Consider the following 8,050-nt stretch of genomic DNA (forward strand, 5'->3'; position numbering starts at 1 on the left):
GCTATGGCAACTCCACCTCTACTACCGTGCCTGTCGGCGCGCTCTAGCCGGTATCCTCGAATCTTGATTCGGTCTCCGGGGCGCAACCATGTTTCTACGATTAGCGCCACATCGACATCGTAAGACTCAAGAAACTGGACGAACTCGCCGAGACGACAACGGAGTCCACATGAGTTGCACTCACCAATCCTCATAGGGCACAGTTAACAATATCAGTGCTTAAAAATCGAAGCGGTTAATGTCCTCGTTGAAGAATTGCGCGGAAGCCAGAAAATTTTCTGTTTTCGTAGCGCAGTTCTTCAATGCGGCGCTGTAAAATCTCACCGCCTTGACCATCTCCTGCAAGTTTACCTGCCTTGCGAGCTCGGCGAATTCCCGCTGGACGCTGTCAAGGATTGCCACCGGATTCCCATTTGCACTATGGGATTGAGCGGGCAGCCCATGGGTAGAGCTTGCTGAAGGCTTGTGGACGAGGCTTGTGGAAAGAGCTGGCTGGCGTACTAAGGGCGGAAATTCTGCTAGCGAGTTCAGTTGACTGGGCAGCTTGGACCTGTTGTCGTTTGGCGCCATGGTCCTGCTGTTTGGTAGTGGGTGCATCGGGCCGGCAGCGCGCGCGGTTTGCCCCCAGGCTGGTCTTGTAGGTGGGGGTGCCGGAACAAATTGCTGCTGCTCTGATGCTGGTGTCTGTGCCTGTTTAAAAACATAGACAGGGCAGTTGTCGTCAAAGCTGCGGTGTCGGCCCCCACAGTTGGCACACTTTAGAGTGGCACCGGGTGGTCATGCGGTGATTTCGTGCGCTTCGGCGCAGCGGGAGCACTTATAGTTTCTGAAGCAATTTGCAGAAACATGGCCCCAACCCTGACAGCGACGGCACTGTGTAAGGGATCTCCCGTTGTTCCTGGTCTCCCAGGACACTCTCACACTGCAGACCACCCTTGCTTCGGCGTTCAACGTCCTTATTGTGACCTTATCATTGGTCACAACTAAGAAAAGAGGCCTAAATTTGGTTTTCATTGAGAAAACATTTTTGGTCTCAATGCCTTTTTCAATGAGGTCCTCTTCTATCTCTTGCGGCTGAACGTTTCCCTCCAACCCCCTGAGAACAAAAGCGTGCGTTTTTTCGCCAGCGCGAGCATACGTGTGGAATTGGCTGCTATCCGCTTCCAGTGATCTTTTTACCGCCGCCCAGTCGAGTATGCAGCTGCATTATACAATTAAAGACGATTTTGTATACTTCAGACTAAAGGGTTTGCTGCTGATTGATTCAAGCCCTTTAACCGGTGCAGTGTGGCTACCAGCTTTTCCCGCAATTGCAAGAGGAGGCGGCTTGTCGTCCTTTTTTTTAGGTTTTTGGGAAGGCGGAGATGCCACTTTTGCAGCCAGATGTTGATGACATTCCGACTGCTCCTCGCGAGCTGCGGGTTCAGAATCAGCAACAGGAGGTGGCTGAATTGGAGAATACCTGTTTGCTAAGGCGGTTGGTGGCTCGGCGGTGGCCATGATACTCTTCCACGATATTGTCTTCCTCGGCACTCTGAAAGGTTTGCGATTGTCGCCTGGAAGGTCCACAGCTGGCGCTGGTGATAGGTCCATGGCTATAGTTGAACCAATCACGGCCGGCTCTTTTTTAGCCAGTTGAGTTTCCGTTGGCTGCTTGGATTTTTTGTTCAGGTTTGCGGGCTTTTTTGGGCTTACCGCTTCAAACTTGCGCTTTTGAATCTTCTTCGTCGCGTAGCGCTGGGATGGTCACTCTTCATGTGATTTACCACCAGTGACCACCTAAGGGGTTTATTGGTGGTGTATGCTGCACCTAGCTCCGCCGAAAGCACTGAACAACGCGCACAGTTCGGATGCTTTTTGAGGAGGCTGCAGATTTGCCTGAATCYTTCTGATTTCTCCTCTGCAAGACCTGCAAACGCGTTAAGCTCAGCGACACTGCTCGAATTAGAGCTGTGCGATGCAATCGACACTACGGACGCATTGTCCTCGTTGTCCGTGGTAGTAACAGGGGCTTCGCGCGAGTCACGATTGGCGGAGGTGTCCGCCATATTATTTAACAGCGCTTTGTCGCGAAGTGTTTGATCCAGTCAACAAAGATATTTAAAAAATCAAAATATCCGCTCCAAAAGAACTGGAAAATTGGCGAAAAACTAAAATCGTCAGTGCGAAAACTCCCCGGAACAATGAATGACGCCCTGCATTTCACAAGATTTGGTTGACTCACAGGATGCGACCGTTCTACCTGCCTGGCAAGGGTCGACTCCGATCGGACGAGAACCGGTATTATTCAACGTGGTATGGTTGTTGCCTATAAGTAATTGCTCAAGCGCGGGTTTTATACCTTCAGTATTTAGGCTCTGGCGATTAGGTTCACCGGTGCAAATGGCCGTTAATATTCTTCAACGAGAGGTTGTACATATTGCTCTTGTTGGGTTTGTGTAAACTCTTCTTCTTGAGTTTCTGTATTTTTAGTCGTGATTTCTTATTTGCTTTGTAAAGTCTTTAACGGTTAGCACTAGTTGGTGGTTGATGAAAGCTAATTTGAGATGATCTATTACTGAATGCTCATTTTTTAGAACGAAATCGTTTTTGGCGTTCAGCATTACTTAATACTTTTCGCTGCTTCAACTTGTATCTTAATCTCAAAACTGTTCGAAAAGCTGTTTCTCAAGCGCCTTGAACCAATCCAGTTGAAGGAAAAGCTCATCCCCTACCATCAATTTGGTTTTCGGAACAAGCACGGAACTATTGATTGTTCAATAGTTGATTTGCATCAACAGATTGGTGAAGCAAATGAATAACGACCTCGAACATAAGAGATTTTGCTCTTCTGCTTTTCGGGACATAGGTCAGGCCTTTGACAAGGTCTGGCACGAAGGGTTGTGCTGAAAACTAAAGAAATACTTACCTTGTCCATTCCACCAACTATTACGTTTATACCTCTCAGACAGACGCTTCCTAGTCAGGCACCACGATGCGTGTTCAGACCTATACGCCATAAATTCTGGAGGACCACAGGGAAGTGTTTTGGGGCCCATACTCTACCTGCTCTTTACAGCAGATATGCCGACTACCAGATTGACGACAGTCACAACATTCGCTGATGACACAGCAGTACTGGCATCACACACCAGCGCGAGTAAAGCATCAAAAAATTTGCAGAACGACTTAAATAAAATCCAGACGTGGCTCAGAAGATGGAACATCAAAGCCAATAAAAACAAATGTGTACATGTCACATATTCAATGAAACGAGAGGTATGCCTACCGGTCTTTCTCAACAATTCCCAACTAACACAACAAGAAAGTGCAAAGTACCTCGGATTACTTCTGGACACAAGACAAACATGGCAGAAACATATATTCAGAAAGAGGAAACATCTAGGCCATAAACTACATCAGATGTATTGGATAATTGGAAGAAGATCTCAACTATCACTGCAAAATAATCTGCTTATCTCTAAAACTATCTTAAAACCCATATGGACATATGGCCTACAGCTATGGGGAACAACCAGCAACTCCAATATAGAAATTCTACAGAGATTCCAGAACAAAGTCATTCGTATGGTGACCAACGCCCCGTACTACGTCCCAAACAAAATCATAGCAACTGACTTAAATATGCCATCAGCGAAGCGAAGAGATACTGTGAAAAATATGACGCCAGACTTCAAGTGCACCCCAACGTGCTTGCTAATCAACTTCTTGACAATACCAGTGAAGTGCGCCGACTCAAGCGATTCAAGCCAATAGACTTCCCATGTAGCACACTACGTCTTCTGGACGTCTAAACGACGACATGAGATTCGGCCAGAACACGTCAGATAGCTGGTCATTTGGACGTCCAAATGTCCGCTACATGACACATCTGTCAGACGTCTGTTTAATGACGTCGGCTAGATGTCTGCTTATTGACGTCACTTAAACGTCGGTTTTAGGTTTGTAAATGGTCAGTACAATTACGTCATATTGAGGAAATGTTGTGGTTACAAGAAGACACTATAGAATCTTAAATCGTATTTTATTGACAGGAAGCAAGCAAAAATGGTTACAATTTTAATTAATTAAAAGTAGCTGACCAGATACAAAAATAATAATAAAAAACCGGAGGACAGATAAGAAAACTACTATTCTTAGGGACCCATTCGAAAGAAAACTATTTTTATTCCAAAAGGCCTCAAATTGCTGTCATCTTGGACTCCGTCAGTAAGAGCATTTCTAAACGCTTTCCTCTCCTTAATCGGAGGACACAGTACCTCTTGGTTGAGTGGTGTGAGTCAGTTCTGGTTGATCACTGCCAGAGTACTGCCCACAAAATATCCCCCCTATATGGGGGTATGTTCTGTGGTACTGCCCGCAAGCTCGTCTAACTATACCACCTGATACATTACAAGTATATCACAGTTTCACACCTGATAATTGGAACGTAATACTACTTATGTAACCTTTACAATTAAAAACCAATGTTTTATTCTTTTATAACACAATTATGCTTTTTGTTCTTCAAAAGTTGGGTTACTTCTGTTGGTACAAACCAAAAACCTTTTAAAAAGAAAGTTGGGGCGCAACAGACTGTATATACCTACCTACATACATATATAGTCTCGGCACATGGTTCTGAATAGACCTCACACTGTTACCTATAAGCGTTCAACTATTTATCCCAGACCACAATAGAAAAGCCAGGTACAACTATAAATACAATTCAAAATCAATTCCTGGGCTTCAGTCATTAATTGTCTATTTATCAATTAAAATACGTTTCGGTGTTTTCCACCATCATCAGTTTATCTGTATAAATTTTGGTGTGACGGTAAGGTTCTTGCATCTGGTCAAAAAGTTTTTCCGGTTCTTTTCTCTTGCCAGTTTTGCTTTCAGTTTTCCATATCTCTTCCTTAAAACATACTCCTCCACACGATCCGCCATGCCATACTCCCAAGCATTATCCTTCATTGTACATACTTTCCTGACTGTGTTTCAATTCCAAATCAAAATCATTTCCTGGGCTTCTCTCAAATCATTTCCTGGGGGTCATTTATTGTCTATTTATCAATTAAAATACGTTTCGGTGATTTCCACCATCATCAGTTTCTCTGTATAAATTTTGGTGTGACTGAAGCCCAGGAATTGATTTTGATTTGGAATTTTAACACGGTCAGGAAAGTATGTACAATGAAGGATAATTCTTGGGAGTATGGCATGGTGGATCGTGTGGAGGAGTATGTTTTAAGGAAGAGATATGGAAAACTGAAGGCAAAACTTGCAAGAGAAAAGAACCCGAAAAACTTTTTGACCAGATGCAAGAACCTTGCCGTCACACCAAAATTTATACAGATAAACTGACGATGGTGGAAAACACCGAAACGTATTTTAATTGTAAATAGACAATTAATGACTGAAGCCCAGGAATTGATTTTGATTTCGAATTTAAACACAGTCAGGAAAGTATGTACTATAAATACAATGTATAAATAAGTGGTACTTACCACTGAATGGCAATGGAATGAATGACAAAATGGAAGGCAACAGTAGGAAAATGATGGACGAAATGAGCGACAACAGTAGAAAAATGGACGAAAAAATGGACAAAATGAATGACAAATAGAAAGAGATGCTGAATAAAACGGACGACAACGCCAAGAAATTTGAAGACCTGAAGGCAACCGTTGAAGGTAAACTAAAGAACGTTGAGGACGTGGAAATCATGAAACACCGCTACGATGGCGTTGAAAAAGAGATGAACTCAAACGCGCCTAGAGTGACTGTAGTTAATCAACTTGACAAGGACATCAACGAAATCAGGGTGAAAAAGAGCACAGTGGAGGAGCGCTTCCAGCTCATTAAGCAGGCCATCATCGGAAGGCAGCGACTGCTGGAGAAGAAGAAGGAAGCTCTCCAGTTCCGACGGGATGTCGAGGACGAGCTTCTATGGGCAGCCGAAAAAATGCCCCTGGCTACTTCCACGGAATACGGCAACAACCTGTCCCAGGTTAACACGTTGCAGAAGAAGAACCAGTCGCAGCAAACTGAAGTGGAGAACCACGAGCTGCGCGCTAACACTGTGTGCAAAAACGGGCAGAAGTTGATCGATGAGGCCCAAGAAGACGCGCCATAGTTCAGTCGGCTGGTCAACGAGCTGCACAAGGCGTGGCAGGAGTTGAAGGAAGTCATCGATAATAGACGAGTCAACTTGCTGAGGAACGAGCGGGTGCAGCAGTATCTGTTCGATGCCAATGAGACCGAGAGCTGGATGAGAGAGCAGGAACTCTACATCAGGGTGGAAGATCAGGACAAAGATGAGACTAGCGCTAGAAACTTTATGAAGAAGTACGAAAGTCTGGAAGCGGCCGTTGAAGCTTATGCGGACACCATCAGAGGACTGGGTGAAACTGTAATGGTCCTGTCGGCTGAAGGACGTTCTTAGGCCGAGCAGGTCACTGTAAAACAGTCGCAACTGGACAAGCTGTATGCCGGACTGAAGGATTTGGCGCAAGACCGACGCGCTAAGCTGGATGAGACCTTGTAGCTCTTCCTGCTCAACAGAGACGTTGTCGACTTGGAGCAGTCGATAGCTGATTGCGAAGTGGTGGCCTCTTCCCACGAACTGGGCCGAGATGCTGGTTCTGTTTCAACGCTGCAGCGCAAACATCAGAACTTCATGTAAGACCTGCAGGCGCTTCAGAACCAAGTGCAACAGATCCAAGAGGAGTCGGCCAAGCTTCAAGCCAGCTATGCGGGCGACAGAGCTAAAGAGATCACAAATAAAGAACAAGAAGTGGTGTCTGCATGGGCTGGTACTGGCGATCTGTTGAAGTTCTTCAACCTGGTGACAACGCTGATGCAATGGATGGACAACGTGGTGCGCCAAGTGAACACCAACAAAAAGCAGCGCGACGTCGGCGGCGTTCAACTGTTGATAAGCAATCAGAATCAGGAATTACCTAATCGAGGCGATCAGGGTTTAGAAGGGGGGCAGTGTAACGGAAATGGCCTGGGGTACTCACGTTTGGAATGGGGGGATCAAAATTGATGGTATTTCAGTAAATGGGAGCCCCATTTGCGCTCCATTTACTGTCAAATATGACACTGACAAGCGGGAAATTTCGCACCTGGGCTGGAGATTTCGAGAACCGTCTGGGTTACCTGGATGAAACTGACTACCGAAAAGTTTATCAGATCTACAGATGCACCCGCACTAAGAGAAAAATGTCGAATTCAAAGTGCATATGTGCGTCCCAAGCCACAGGCGCGAAGAGGCCGGAGTGGCAGCCGCCGTTACGACTCGCCGTGACCGAGAAAAATCGGTTCACCCTCACATAAAATGTTATCACTTCAAAAAGAAAGTTTCACATAAGTTTGTCACTTGAATTTGAGAGACCCTGTATCAATTATTACGATCTTAAAATATACTAGAGCTTAATGTCTACCACTTTTGTATTGAACATTTTTCTCTAATTTTCAAATTAGACGTTAAAACGGGGTGACCAAAGTTCAATCAATAACCCTGTACATCAATATTGCAAACTGGACATACGTACAAAGAGAGTCATTTTATCTGAGACTCTCATATCTACAAAACGTTTTTGAGATGTAAATTGCACAATATTTTTTCGAGCACCGTGTCAGCTAGGAATAAATTTTGAATAAATTGACTTTGAAACGATGAGTAGAAGCAATCCCATGCATAAAAAACGCCTTTTGTTACTGTACATAATTATAAATTCTAACAAGTTTAATTGATCATTGTTATGAATTCAGTTAATAATAATTATTTACACACAGGGCTGTGATTCTGTTGTTTACATATGTATGAAAAACCATTAAATTTATACTGGGAAATTGTGCTAACGTCCAATATCCAAATGAATAGAGAGCTCTATTGAATAATAGGCCAACTCATTGTAATTAAATGATTATGTTGCTAAGAGCCTTTCACTTCGATTAACAACCACTCATATTTCAGTTAGTGTTAGTTTTTTGCTCGCCTAATTCATACAACCGGATAAGGGCCGTGATGATCAATCATATTTTTATTGTTTTGGCAGTC

General features: G+C 44.3%; 1 pseudogene; it reads left to right on the forward strand.

Moving 5' to 3' along the window:
• The first annotated feature begins 5,614 nt into the window (after positions 1 to 5,614).
• On the forward strand, positions 5,615 to 7,793 carry LOC125504567 (annotated as a pseudogene).
• The last annotated feature ends 257 nt before the right edge of the window (positions 7,794 to 8,050 follow it).

Source organism: Dendroctonus ponderosae, unplaced genomic scaffold, assembly GCF_020466585.1.
Source record: "Dendroctonus ponderosae isolate FM_Combo_2020 unplaced genomic scaffold, Dpon_F_20191213v2 Dpon_F_20191213_5, whole genome shotgun sequence".
Taxonomy (NCBI): domain Eukaryota; kingdom Metazoa; phylum Arthropoda; class Insecta; order Coleoptera; family Curculionidae; genus Dendroctonus; species Dendroctonus ponderosae.